A 16,071-nucleotide genomic window follows, 5' to 3' on the forward strand; every position below is an offset into this window, starting at 1 on the left:
ATACTACTGTTATTCAAATAAGTGCAAATCAAGCATATAAAATTTAGGTTTTAAATAAAAATTTAATGTTCATTACTATGTGCTTACAGTCAAGTATCATCCAATGTTACACAACTTTACTGTTTATTTATAAAAGCTTAATTACAAAAATAAACTCTATAACATTTAAATTACAGTTCAAATTTAAATGCTTTTTGAGAAAATAATTATAAAAAAAAAAATAATAGGCTCCTAATATTTCATAATCCTTTTCATTAAAATTGTTGGGCTTCATATAACAGGAGAGTAATTAATAATATATAAAGTGAAAATTAAGAAATTTAGATATATATTTGGAATTTTATATTGTATTGATTTCTAATCGAGATACAATCACAATCGGTCGAAAAAAACTAGCAAGCAACGAGCTTGGGCGTCGTAATGAACTTGTAATAAAATTATTGGCTTCATAGAGGGCAGTTGAAGCGACGCCCCGGCGGCAACGAGTAAACCTACTAGTGATGCGCTGCATTTGTCGATATCAATTCACGTAAATTTAGAAGAAAGCAGACGTAGCTCTCAGTAATTAATACTTTTAATTTTTAAAAAATTTCTGTTTCCATTATAAGTGCGGACCATAGTAATTAATATGACATGTGAATTACAGCTGTCCATCAAATTTCTGTAACTCTTCTCGTATTTGAAGGCGAGAGCAAACAGTTCTACGATCCGCTGTTTTGACCTTCGCAAGAAGGCTTCTCTCCAACGATCTTTAGAAAACTTTGGACCCTCTATTCTACTTTATAAGAGTAGTATTGTCTCTCGTATTTGAGCATCAAAGGTATGTGCGTACAAGTTTTCATATCCTCTTGGAAAGAGCCTTCTGTTCTAGTGAAGCTGCTTGAGCAGCGGGTAACTTGCACCTCTGCCGCATCAGATGCAAGGCTTTTTTTTAAATTATATAATGGGCTTACTCTTGACCCCAGTCTAGCTCTAGAGCAGAGACGAAGTCGAAGATGGAGCGAGCTCGCCCAGAAAAAGCCTGTTCACTCGCGCTTTAAACATGTTCGGGTTGTATGAATTCGGAAATACAGACGCCGGCAGAGAATTCCACTCCTTGGCCGTGCCGCATTAAAAAAGATGATTCGAAGCGCTTTGTACGTATGAGGGGTATATTAATCAGGTAGGGATGACAGCCTGCAGTACGTCTGGAAGTCCGATGGAAGAAAGCTTCAAAGATGGAAGGTGGCTTCAGATAATCTGCTATCCAGTGTACACGCCGTCTTCACCACATTGTCCGTCATCTCCCACGTTACTAGTGGTTTCTAGCGAGTCGAATCGGTTTTGGAGTTCAAGTTCGGATTGTTCGGATCCACATAGTATTTGAGGCAGCGTAAGTTGGAGAGTAGATTTCATTAAGCGAACTCGCTCTTTTCGGATGCATATATATTCAGAGTTCTCCGCATTAGCCGGTGATCGCTCCCAGTGTTGAACCTATTAACTATTACAACATTACTGAGACGTCTCTGGATATTTACTTTTTATTTATTTATTTATTTAAACTTTCGCACACTAATACAAGGTTTTAACAGCATAACAAGTGATATATAAAAATAGAATTTGCATCAGCTGCAACAGGTCGCTAATACAGCGATCTCTTCCAGGCAACCTTTGGGCAGGGGACTAAATAAGAAGTTTGGGACGGGGCGTAAAAATGTTATGTAACATACATATGAACATGTTATAGTCACAAACGTACATGTACACCAAATACATTTACTTTGTATTGTACATCTTTCTTCGTATGTATCCGTGTCCTTCGTGTGTATGTATTTTTGTAACATTTCTTTGTAGTGTACAATAAAGAGTATTTATTATTATTATTATTATTATTTACTTACATATACATACATTCAGATATATACATATGCATATACACATACATATACATATACACATACATACACATACATATACATACACATACACATACATACACAAATACATATATATATATAATAGTAAAAAAAACTTGATAACTTTTAAATGAAAGACAAAACATCATAGCATAAAGTACTCATTGAAATAAAATTGCTTGACATACATGAAGACGATAAATACATTTCTTTTGTGAGTTTTTTAAATGTCTCTAATGTTTGAGCATTCTATATACTTTATAATTTTTAAATGAATAAAAATAAAATATCTATAAATTTATCATTTTCAATATAACGTTCTAGTTTAGCGATAAACGTTTTGCTAATAACAAGGGTAGAAATCCCCAGATCGCGGACACTGTTTTGTTTTGGTAGAATTCCCATTGAGTGGCTCTTAAAATACTGTTCGTACTGAACCAGGCCGTTGGGGATATTATTATTGGTTCGTCTGTTTCTGCAATTTGTTTAACAATTAGCAATGTAATAATAATTAATTACTTTGTGCGTAGTGTATAGACAGTGGCAATGAGTTCCAAAGACGACAAGCTTCCACAGTAAAAGATTTAGAATAGAAGGATGTAGAATGTGGAGGGATCTTCAATATCCGACTTTCTTTCGAACGGAGAGGCCGTTCGTGAGAATTACAAAGAAACTAAAATCGATTTTCTAAATAGTGCGGAGCAGAAGGATTGAAGAGGATAGTATAAAGAAGGGTCAATATGTGAGTATTCCTGCGAAGTCGTATAGGAAGCCGCTTGAGTTTTTTTTGAAATTCAGAAACGTGGTCATATTTGCGAAGTCCAAATATAAACCGAATACAGAGGTTTTGTAGGCGCTCAAGTTTATTTACATCCTCATTTAGATTAACAAAGCACGTGTCGGCGTAATCAAGAATGGGAAGTAGAAGAGATTGCGCTATCTTTATTTAAGTGGAAATAGGGAGAAAGTTACGTAGCCTTTTTAGCAATTTCATCGAGGCAAACAATTTCCTACTTACTTCATTAACATGAGGAATCCAAGAAAGATATTTATCAAAAGTAATTCCCAAATTTTTATCCGCTATGATGAAATCTATCTCATTTCTCGTCACAGTATCAAAGTTCTGCCATGTCCAGCGCCTTTGGGGCTTTTTTTGAAAAGTGAATTCATCAAGAAGAGCTCTTCTGCTTCAAAGAAGTTGACGAGTATCTGTCCCGATCTGCGATTCCTGCGCCCCAATTCGTGTAATCCGATTTTCGATTCGTTGCGGTCTTGTACTCTCACTTTAGCTTTGAAGTCTCCGATAACTACGTTGTAGAAGGCCACAGTAGTGCCATTTATGGTAATTAAAATATCATCATACAAGGTTTCGACTTCACCGTCAGAGTGTGCCGAGGTCGACGCATATTCTGTACGTCTACCATGAGTTTTTGTTACAAGCGCACATGACATAACTACAGTAGTAAACGTAGAAACGCAACAGGAATAGTTATCTATACCATACCTATTATGAGTATTTCTAAATTTCACTATAGAGTCTATCGAGCACTCGATAAGACTTATAGTTTTAAATCCGTTATATTGGTATTAGTTACTAATATCTTTATCTCTTTCTTCCGTATAGAAAAAAGAAAGAGTAAACATGATGACTTTCGAATGAAGTGAGGTCTAAACGAAGTTTAAAATAATCCGACAAAAATGCAAAGCAGCATATTACAGTGTATTCATGCGAGCTCAAGAACTTCTAAATTTTTTCAATTTATTCCGTCAGTTGTCTAACTTAAGTTGTTGTCAAACACTTGTGAAACAATAATATTGTTTAATTGTTATACAATAATTCTAAAACAACAAAATATAAAAAATGAGAACTAATGCTTCCCAGTTCGAACTTATGGTGGATTATATGAAAAAGTAAGTGTTTATTTAAGTGTTATGGTTATTTATCTCTTTCTTTATTAACGTAAATCGTGATCATAATTTTATAAATAAATTGTATAATTTGTATTATATTATTATGTTATTTCGTAAATTGAATATAGAAAATAATATTGTTATATCGTAAATTGTGTTTTAGGAACGGGGCTATGTTCTACCAAATATAATGCAATTAAATAGTATATAAACCTAATAATTATAAACTTCTCGCACGATTTTTTCAAGTGAGTGACGCAACTATAATAGTAACGTTAAACAGGGTGACATCTGTCAAATATGTTACTCATGGTACGAATTGTATGAAAATATCGGCGCTCTAGAATGACATTTACGAGTGTAGTTAACTTAACTGTCCTGAGAAAACTTATGGTACCAAATATAGTAATGATAGTATCCGGTAGAGGCGCTGCTCAACTTGCCATACAAATTTTCTACTACACTCGCTAACGTGTATCGTCTCTGGAAACTCATGGTAGACGTACTGGTATCACTGTCAGTGAGTTTAAGTACAAGGTACGCTACTCGGGTCGACACACTGCTGACTTCCACAACGTTCGTAGTGAGAGTCTTGTGGACCAGAAAATCGACGGCACCTTGAGAAAGCCCATCACCTCCACGGAATTAGAACATGTGTCCGCAGTCCAGGATCTTTCTCTCTTCGGACTTCAGATAACCCCAGTATTCCCCACTTAATATGACCTAGTTCTAGTTCAAGTTCGGTTAGGTGATGGTCCAGCCGTAGAATACGTCCATTAAACGTCGTCAGTTGTAGTGTCGGTTGGCAGCCTCCCGTAACGCGGGAACTCCTATCATCCTCTGCCCCACCATTACCGCGACCGCTGCCCTAATAGAGAATAGTATAGCTTGCCAGTAACTGTGAGACGAAATTTTTGACGCGGACTCATGTGTTTTGCCCATAGACACCACACTGTTTGTCGCACCGAAGTCGCTGCTGCCCGTCTTCGGCCAGAGCATTTGAAAGCCAGCAGTAGGATGGTTATCTCGCCATCTGTCCGCTTTAACGGTTTCAATGTGGTAGTTGAAGTGTGTTATCCCTTAGTCACCTCTTACGACACCCACGGGAAGAAAGGGGGTAGCTATATTCTATACTGCCGTAACCACATATCAAACAGAAGCTTACGGCTAAATAATACTGCTTTCAAGCAGTGTTGTGATCCTGTGGTGGTTCAATATCAAACATGACATACTGGAATTTCCATTTCTGTAAAGATTTATGTTTACAAAACAGTTTAATACTATGGGCATATTAAGTAATATATAAATTATAATGTCCGATCCGATCTGGTATACATTTATGTATTTTAAAAAATATCGTATGTTTTAATTTCTGAATAAAATTTTATTTTTAATCATCAATATACCTAACCCAGTAATATCAGTGTGCCTATTGACATAAAACTTTGCAATCCAATCTCGCTTTTACAAGCTATAGAACATGAGAAATATAGCGGCGTTCCATTACTCGTTTTATATCGACATCGATAAACCGAGAAAGCTCCACTCAGAGTCAGTAGTATCTAGAGAGGCGAGCTACAATAAAATGTACCGAGCTAGCTACAAGCCTGAGCAGTTACTCGACACCCCACTCACACTTTGCTTCCACCCTATCGACATATGCGCAGTTCTCCCTTCACGACACACACACGTAGCACCTGTGAATCCTTACATTCACATACGCAAAGAGTAAGCGTTATGCATCTGTCAATCCATCGATGCATGTGTTCAAAACATCCGTAGTCAATTCGATTATTAATTAATAGGAAAAAATAAATAAAATAAAGTAAAAAAACTTTCTGTTTCGTAAATTGAGATTTTTGTTGCTTGGATTAATCTTATTTGTTTTATTATAAATATATACCGCCTTAAAAAGTTTATAATGTAATTCTTGCAAATAATCCTATATTAATATTTGCTGACAACTAAACCTCTTTCCAGATTACTCATTTCAAATAAGCAAGGAGAATATTTTTATTCAATAAAATGACTGAAATATATACCCGCCCATATAACGACAATTGAACTTTTTATTACCTTTAATATAAAGGTCACGGTTGCCACCCCACACAGCATATTTACGTCACCAAACATGTGCTGACGCCTGGCACTATGAACGTAGCTATAATCTGTTAATAAAATTTAGCACGGCTACATAAGAAAATAATATAAACGTATTAAATCAAGTAATATTGTATAAATAATTAAATTAAGAAAAAGCTTTAAAAAGTATTAGTAAGTGGGATGTACTTACGTAAGATCTTTTTCTTAAAACTTTTATGTTTGAAAAAGCCTAATATTTAAAAATGTTTTGTACTACTTCTATTTCAGAAATATATCATAACTGTATCAGTATTAATTTTTAGTGTATATTTTCTGATATTTAAGTAATCAGCCCGCACTGTAATCTTTTTTAAGGTTTACAAAAATTTTGTGTCTTTATAACACAGTACCTGGGTGACCGAGCTTAGTTCGGTATTTTTAGTAAATCGTGTTTCTTGGAAATCATTATTTATAAAATATGAATAATATTTTTCTTACCGACAATGATAAAAAATATACATAAATATAAAAAATCAAAAATAAAAAAAAATAAAAAAATAATAATCGACCGAGGCTTTCAACCATGGTCTTTTCGATCGCGACCGGTCGATTTCCCACCTAAGCTATTACAACTTTACTGACAGTTGCGAAATTTACCTTCGTACGATATTTTTTCATCGTCTAAAATTAACGGAAAAATTCGGAATAATGATGATAAACCGGGGCCAGGTGAATTCTCGGTTGAAGTTTCTCCTGTTTCTTTTTGTGCGGGGCTGATATCAAAAGGCAAAAAAGGATCATCTAGATATTATCTCGGTGTACCCACAACCAGATAATATCTAGACGATCCTGACAAAACGGGAAAGCGCTATACTATCTAATGCAAGTAGTAAGTCTGATGACATAAAGAAGATACATAGTGAAGGAAATTAAGACCAAAAATCATAGGATGCTGGAGAATGTATGACCTGAGCATAGAACGACAAGCAACTCATTCAAAAGAACAGAGGTTAACCTAACGTACTTTATAACTGCGTGATCGAGGTCACCTCGGAGTTTGGGCTGAAGGATATGTACCTACGCTACAAAGTGTTTTGGTGGTTGACCAGTCTCCGATGCGCCAATTTCTACCGTTTGTCTTTCGAACACACAGCAAAGCTACGCAAAAAAGATTTGTGGATATTCTGTGGAGGGCCACGAGACCAGAGACTGGCGCTCAGTGATGCTAACGCATAGTGAAGTTTAACGCATAGTTTTACTGCGCTTTTAACTGTTTATGATACAGATCACAGCTAAATAATATTGTTTTCAAGTAGTGTTTTGATCCTGTTGGTAAGTAAGGTGACAAGAGCTCCTGGGGGGGAATGGCTAATTGGGGATAGGGTCGGCAACGCGTTTGCGATGCTTCTGGTGTTGCAGGCGCTACAACCTAAGGTAATCGCTTACCATCAGGTGAACTCTACGATTGTTTGCCAACCTGGTTATATAAAATAAAAAAAAGATACCGTATAGTATACCAGAATTTACAATACTATAGGAATAGCAAGCGTCAATTCGGTTTTGATTTTAGAATTTTATTGTAGTTTAGTTTGATTAATTTAATAGTACATTTTTAAATATTACGGTAATCGTTCTTAAGGGGTAAACTCTACTCCTGTCTCACGTTTTTAGTTGATAAGATAGATAGTCAACATCCTTTAAGAACGGATATCGCAACTTGGACCACATTAAACAGGTCTAACAGCTCTCGTAAATTTTTACAAAAGCTCTTAATTTTTTATGCTATGAACATAACATTTAAGAGAGAGGTATTTATTTGTATTTATTTTATTTATTTTCGTTAAATTAGAAGCATGGGACTTTATTTTTGCACTACTAATTAAAAATGAGTAAATATTTACAGCATTTTTGGATTTTTGGACCTCGATAAGGTTGTATAAGGGTTTAAAGTTAAAATGAAAAATGCGTCACTTAAACTGGAACATCAAATTTTATTTTGGACTGTCGTAAGAGGCGACTAAGTGATAACACAGTTCCACTACCATCTTGGAATTTATAAAGCCGACCAATGGCGGGATAACCATCCAACTACTTTAAAATACACAGGCCGAAGACGGGCATCAGCGTCTTCGGTGCGACAAAGCCAGCTCTGCTGTCACCAACCTGCCTACATAGCGTGGTGACTATGGGCCACACAAATGAGTTCACGTCATTTTTGGCGCGAATTTGTGGAGGTTTATGTCCAGCAGTGGACTGCAATAAGCTAAAAATGATGATGATGATGATGATAGGAATGCTTATATTTATATATCCATAATAACGAACTTATATTTATCTTTTACACGTACTTTACTATTATATAATAATTAATCAACTTACTGCAATTTTACAATAAGAACTCCTATTATTAATAACATCGACAAGTTACGTAAAAGTAAATAAACGTATTATAGCTACACGTAGTGGCCTACTGCCCTAGTCCCCTGATTTACAGGACGTCGGAGTCTCACCGACAGATATGTATCGGGAGTTAAATACTTTGGTAAATGAGGTCTGATAGCGAAGGACCTCTTTTCGCAATTATAAGTTTCTTGTGGCATCAAACGCGTTATATACATATACACTGCAGTGAGTAGGGTGCAACGTATTTTTGTGTGCAACCACTCTATACAAATAGCCTTACAATATGAAATTTGCAACCGCGCATAAACAAAACTTCTTTATCGTTCTTTTAATATTTTAGATGTTGACTAAAAATCTCACCACATGTCACTAGGTCATACCATTTCATTTCCAATGATACTACGGCAAAACACCACACGTTTTCTCAGTCTCATTAGAACCTCATGATGGGGTCGCATGCTCTGCACAATACACTGTTATTATATATTGTATTACACTGGATAGTACGTCCGTTGTAAATCATATTAATCGTATATAGTATCTGGTTATATGTTGAATCATACGGAATACACAAGTATGTCCTGTTTACAGAAGATGACGACCGTCAGCGTCTGCTTACGAATACAAAAGCACGTGTCCTTTATTAATTTGAAATTAAATCAAACAATATTTTTATTATAAATACTTAATATATAATATACAATTATAATAAAGAATCGGTTATCTTTGTGACAAAAAAAAAATACTTCGGTAGGGTCCGACTTAGCGATTGTTTAAAGCAAAAATGAAAGTCTATGAAAAGTCTTCAAGACCTTGATGAAAAAAGACATTCGGGTACGGGAAGTTTCCCTGGAAGTGAGCGGGTGGGGCGGGCCGGGTAATGATCGCAACGGCTTCAATATTGTGGAGGCATGGCCTTATCATTATAATTTATTCACGCCGCAACTGGTAAGAAACTCTCGGTACGCCTTTGTCCTCCATCTTAATAGAACTTTGGATTACAGAAAAGCTTTAGATATTTCCAAAATTTACAAATTATTATAATCAGTTTTCCTTTAGAAGATTACCTCCTCTCTTAAAATGTAAATAAAGCAAGACTCATTCGAAACATCAGAGTTTAGTGCAAGCTTAAATTTAATTTTTCCTGCGGTAAAGAGAAAACCGTGCATCGTAAGAAAACCTGCAAGTTCTAAAAAACCATACTCTCTTTAAACCGCAACGAAACTGAAAAAAAGTTGAAAAATTAAAAACCTTAATGCTGCCGGAACGTATTAACGTAATTTTACATTCGCTGTAAATTCTGAAACAGCTTTACGCTTTGATAAATTATTCGTAAATATGCTTAAAATTTCTTTATAAATAATAATATCACAACAGACCGAAAAATGTTTTTCGTATAACTGAAAACACTTAGTGAAATTAAGTTTTTAGATATAAGTGAAGGAGTATAAGATATAGGTACAGTACGTCTCGTTGACACGTTGTAAACAATAGCATTCCGTAAGCACGGTACGTGGCGTCGATAAATCAGGACACACACTCCGGTGGGAGTCTAATAAAGGCTGTCCCTGTATATATTTATATACACACAGAGATATATCGCGATCTATAGGTAGCCGTATTGTCTACAGCCTCATCGGACCAAACTTTCCTTTCCGCAGTCAAACTTACGTCAAGTGAATCTCGGAATTTTTAACGTTGTCTCGACTGTGCCTGCGTTATTTTGGTGTGACATTTTTTTATTCTATTTAAAAGTTGCCAAAAACTTTTGTCTTTCAAAGTACACAGATTTTTCGTTTGGTTGTTTTGTTAGGTTGTCGATATAATTATATTTTGTGACAAATAAGTTAGACACCTTACTTTTATGCTCAATTTATTTACCGGATATTTGAAAGATCATCTCTTAAGACATTATATGAATCATTTGAACTCATCAACTGATTCTAATAATGATGATAGTTACCAAAAAAAGTTCGAAAATGGTTTTTTTTATGAGCCTTTATTGCCAACACAATATACATGATTTATCATTTCGGAGCTAAAATTAGACATGCAAATTAGAATTTATAGCTTTAAAAGTAAAATATTAACCTTAACATTAAACCAACAGATATAGTCCCTTATTAAAAAATCAAACATGCTAAATATTTTTTGTTAAGTAAATAGCATTATATTTGCAACAGTATTAACTGCTAATTGTCATAAATTATTTATTGTTTCCCCAAATTTCAATTTAATTAACCATAAAGAAAAATCATTTTTCTCGATATTTCCCATCGTCTTAGGCAGATGATATAATCTGTCTAAATTGTTCCATCCTCATAAACAATGCACGTAACAAAACAACGCCTCGTCTTAATTAAAGTTGCTCTATATACTTACGTACTCAATCCCGCTAAGTTAAGGAAAGGTTAGCTAGCGCCCGCCGCCCACCCGAACATTCCCGAAGTATCGCTTAATGCCGCTTTATTATCTCCCGTCGTTGAACATTAATTAATTCTTTTCGAACCGTTACTTTAACAGATTTCAATGAAAATTTACAAAGCTTTTGCTTTGTTTTTAATATCATTGTCTTATTTCCAGTTATTACTTAGTCGTATTTGTGACTTCATTCGTATGGTTTTCGCTAGACTATACACATGTACGACTAATTTTCTATAGTAAGTATAAAGTGTTCGACAGTTACTAAAAGATAATACGTACAACGAAAATTACTTACAACTAAACTAACACGACTTATTTTTACGATAAAAATTAAATTACATTTTTAGAACAGTATAAATTCATTATCTTATTTAATATAATAAAAAAAAATTGTTTCTTCGATTAATAAAAAATAAATATTTGATAATTATCACTAGCTATTTAAAACATACTGTTAAGGTCAACTATACAATTTAATTCTAAAATGATCTTAATTACCGTCGATAAACTCGACAAAACCAACAAAACAATCAATTATCTGTTAATACATTAAGTGAGCCTTTATTTCCCCAGAAATCATGCCAAGATACGTGTTAACAACTGTAGATAACCTAAACATAAGACAAATAATCAAATTAATCGCAAGGCGGGCCGATATCAACATTATTAATTCAAAACTTGAGAACGCCGCCGCCCCATCCTCCCACGACCCTAACCCCTAAAGGCCGCAATATCTTCAAGGAGGTCTCTACTCGAAAGGTTACAAAATAACCTTACCCAGATACAATATAAGCTTTTCGAAACTGTATATTGTTTTACAAAATAAAACTGACAAAAAAAAATCTTATAATTTGTAATTGTTAGTAAAATTACTCCTCTTATGGTTCTTCTACGCAGATGCTACATTTCGAATCGGCGTTACATATTTTTAAATTGACTATAATTAAATATTTTTCAAATTAATAATTGTTTTGTAAAATTATTATACAAGAGTACTTTTGAGCCCAACTTGCGTAAAATACATTTAAAAATTTCGAAGTAGTACCCAAATAAAAAAAATGTTCATCTTAGTACCTACTACTCTTTAAACTTAAAACCTTTAAACCTAAATTGAAAAAAAAATTAGAAACTACGAAAAAGAAACCAAATTAAAACTGACAAAATGAAACTAATGTTACCTCTTCGCTTGTTGCGTGTTCGAAGAAATCTATTCTTAAACAATCCTTCGCTCCAGTCATAACAGAACATTAATTTTCCTTTTCCCACGTCATAAGGTAGCTCTTTGAGTAAAAACTTATTTTCCGTTCGCAAACGCTCCGATGCTATCTGTCACGGGGTGCTACGTCTATTTGCGTTGAGTTTTTAAAATTATAACTCTTATGTACAAAGCAGCAAGATTCATATTCATACATAGTCTGTTTTAAAATGGAAAATAATCGTTGTTTCCAGGGAACGGACCGCCCACACCCCTCGCCCAAACTCTACATGTTATTTACGTGTGAACACAACACCACCAAGGGTTCAATTTATCTGACCTAGTGGGCCTTTATAACTAATACTACATCCGAAAATACTTGAACTTTCTTTATTTATTTTTATTAAATTACTTTGCTTTCAGAATATTTTTCCTTTAATATTCAAAAAACATCAACATTTTTAAATTGTATAAATGCCTTAAATAAATAAACAAAAATTAAATAAATAAATAATAAACAAATTTATAGGATAATTGAGATATACCTATAATTTTCTGTCTCTATTTCTACAATATCACTCTAAATAAAGAAGTCCTCCGAACTCTCCAAAAATTAATTTTAAATAGGACATTAATTTTGATAAAGTTTTGTATAAGTTTTTTGACACGATTCCTTTGTTTATGAAAAAGCGTGAAAAACTTAGTAGCATCGAAAAAGAGGAGGACATCATTCCTGCCTCACAAGTGCCGGGCGGACCCACAATTACAATCGTTTGAGGGAACTTTCTCGAACTCTATGATGAACTGGAAATATTTCATAATATCAGAACCGTCGTTATAACACCTTAGCAGAATATTTTTCTTGGCTAGAAAGCCGATATTCCCCCAAGAGTTACGACATTTCAATTTGCCAAGGCGGGCGGAAAATGGAATTACGATTGAAGCGAGAATACCCGAATGTCGCCGAGGGCGTCCTGTTTCGAGCCGATGTATGCCGAGCACCGCCGAGGAGCCCCGAGCGTGCGACGCGCCCGCCATGCTCGCCGCATCAAGCCTGTGTATTGATTAGATGCGGAACGCCCGATGTCATACAAATTAGGCCGTACGGAAAAATGATTTTGAAAAATTAAACTTACAAAATCTGTTTATGTGACGTACATACATGTTATTATTTGTGTAATTAATAGTGCTAAATAGGAAATATTTGAAAAAAAATCTATGAATATATGCAATTATGCAATTATAGAGCAGATTGTTTAAATTAATTTTATTTTAAGTTTGTGGTATTATACAGATATTAATAAAAATCTACATATATTATTAGTATATAAAAAAATAATAAAACGTATAAATTTTAACTCAGATTTCTCCCTTATCCACGAATAACATTTGTGAAAACACGTTTCATAACAACAGGAAACAATTTAAAAAAAGTAAAATAAAAATTTCAGTCTAATCTTAAAAATAATTAATATAAAAGCCTATTTACAGTAAACCGACTTCGGTAGAATAATGTAGACCAATAAATATACATTACATTATTAACGAATGTTGGCCTCGTTTCTCGCTCTCTTTGTTCGTTTCACAATTTCCCGACGCAGTAACTGAAAACAGGTTTTCCGTTAAGTGAAGTTAAGGTTCAAATTATATCGTTTGAAAGTATTTAGTTCCCAACGATCGTGTGTTGTGAAACAGTGTGATAATGAACCTTCTGTTCGTGCGATGAAGTCTCGTTTCGTGTGTGTGACTGCAATGGCACGTTTCATGATTTGTGAGTTTATAGCAACGGTGAAGTGTTGGCGGTTAATGGTGGCGGAGCGTGGCTCTCACCGACGACATATTGAAAAAGTTTGGCGCGAAAAAAACAGATTAAAAAATATTTGTTATTTACATTCAGATATAACGTATACGTTTTTAATTAAACAGTTTTTTGTTTTTCCTTTAAATATATTATATTTTTTTATGTACAGTTTTTACTCAATGCTATTGTAATTAGTGATGTGCCGGATCGTCAAAAATGTTTATCCGCGGATACGAATCCAGATACGGATATTTAGTGTTAAAATCCGCAGATACGGATACGGATACGGATCTTTATTTACTCGCAAAATCGTTGTCGGCGCGTGATCTGAAAACAATAGTTGTCGTCACGCCCGCCGTAACGACGAATAGGGCGGGTAGTTTTAACTTGCATTGCGCGCGTATTGTTTTGTTAACCGATTTCGAAAAACGGGGGAGATTCTCAATTCGTCTGTATTTTTTTATATATGCTACCTCATAACTTTTTACTGAATGGACCGATTTTATAAGGAGGTACGCGTCACGTGGCCCCATTAAAATTTAATTGAGATTTAACAAGTACTTTTCTAGTTATATCTCATAATACGTATTTACTGGACTATTTTTTCGTCGATTTACGTTTGTATTATACCACGTAACTTTTCACTGGGTTCACTTATTTTAATAATTCTTGTTTTAATCGAAGGCTGATGCTTGTCTTGTAGTTTAATTTAATTTTGATCGAGATATAATGAGTAATCTTTGATGACGCGTACTTATGTAATGACGCGTCGTCGTCAATTATTTTCTTTTTAACGTTATTAGAAACTACTTTGGTTTGAACTATCGTGTAGTGTACTGAGCTATGTTATCCACTAGAGGGCAGTGGCAGTTTAGTGTTTATAAATAATTTTTATGATTCTTGTTTTAGTCGAAAGCTAGTGTTGTCTTGTGGTCCTATTTAAATTTGATCGAGATCTGATATCTACTTTTTTTTCGTTTTATTTTCGTTTGCGAGAAATAATTATTTAGCAACTAGGTCCAGAAACTGCGACATAATCCGAAAATTTGTTTCAATAAAAAAGTTATTTATTTTTCATTTTTTTATATTTATAACAAGTACCTGGGTGACCGAGCTTAGCTCATTATTTTTAGTAAATCGTGAAGGATTAATAGAATAGAGAGTTAAAACGATTTGCTGCGCACACGATGTAACAAAGGTAATGTATAAAATAAAAATAAAAAATGATGTTAAATTAATAATTGTGTTTGCAGGCAAACGAAGAAAAACCGACTTCAATTATATCGACAAGTAATAACAACGTAGGTAGACGAAAAAATAGTCAAGTAAATACCCATTCTCAAAGATTACTCCAAAAGTTGTAATCAGATTTCAATGAAATTTAAATTTGACCACATGATAAACATCTGCTTTCGATTAAATTAAAAATCATCAAAATCGGTACACCCAGTAAAAAGTTATGCGGATTTTCGAGAGTTTCCCTCGATTTCTCTAGGATCCCATCATCAGATCCTAGTTTCCTTATCATGATACCAAACTAAGAATATTTCCTTTCCAACAAAAAAAAAATTATCAAAATCGGTTCATAAACGACGGAGTTATCACCGAACATACATTAAAAAAATACAGTCGAATTGAGTAACCTCCTTTTTTGCAGTTGGTTAAAAATTGATACAAATTACAAAATTACAAGAATGAGTAGGTAGTTGCTTCTCAAAAACTGATAGGCGCTCCAATAAATCATGTTTTTTGGAAATCATATTTAAACACGAATTACATATATATAAAATATGAATAATATTTTTTTTACCGACAATAATGAAAATATTAATAAATATAAAAAATCAAAAATAAAAATAGTAATTAAAACATAATATGTTATAATAAAATATGAATTATAATTTTTGATTTTACCGACATAATAATATAAAATAAGAACTGCCCATTTAAATAAAAAGTAACGAGTGCAATTAGAAAAAAAAAAGAAAAAATAATAATCGATCTGGAAATTTGAGAATTTGAACCGTGGTCTTTTCGGTCGAATTCACACGAGCTATTACAACTTTTTTTGACAATCACGAAATTTACCTTCGTATTCTAACGATATTGTAGCCATTTTTTCACTGTCTAAAAACTGGGATAAAACGACATTTTATAAAAATGTGTTTTCTAAATCTGTGCTCATTTGGTACTATTGAAAGCCATTTTAGAAGAAGAAGAAGAACTTACTAGAATATAATTGTTTGGTATTAAAGGTGTCAAATATTTGATTTTAAGAAAGAAAAAAATACTCTGAATGGGATTTTTTTTTAATTGTACTACTTAATCACATAATCTAAATTATTATGCGACATTTTATC

The 16,071-nt window shown here is 33.8% G+C and overlaps 1 long non-coding RNA gene across 1 annotated transcript; it reads right to left on the reverse strand.

The window, feature by feature from the left end:
• Window positions 1-6,424: 6,424 nt before the first annotated feature.
• On the reverse strand, window positions 6,425-15,829 carry LOC123654942. The gene is made up of 2 exons (XR_006743290.1): window positions 15,800-15,829; window positions 6,425-6,545 (listed from the first exon to the last, which is right to left on the reverse strand). It is a non-coding gene; the product is annotated as an uncharacterized LOC123654942 (long non-coding RNA).
• Between the last annotated feature and the right edge of the window lie 242 nt (window positions 15,830-16,071).

Source organism: Melitaea cinxia, chromosome 7, assembly GCF_905220565.1.
Source record: "Melitaea cinxia chromosome 7, ilMelCinx1.1, whole genome shotgun sequence".
NCBI lineage: Eukaryota > Metazoa > Arthropoda > Insecta > Lepidoptera > Nymphalidae > Melitaea > Melitaea cinxia.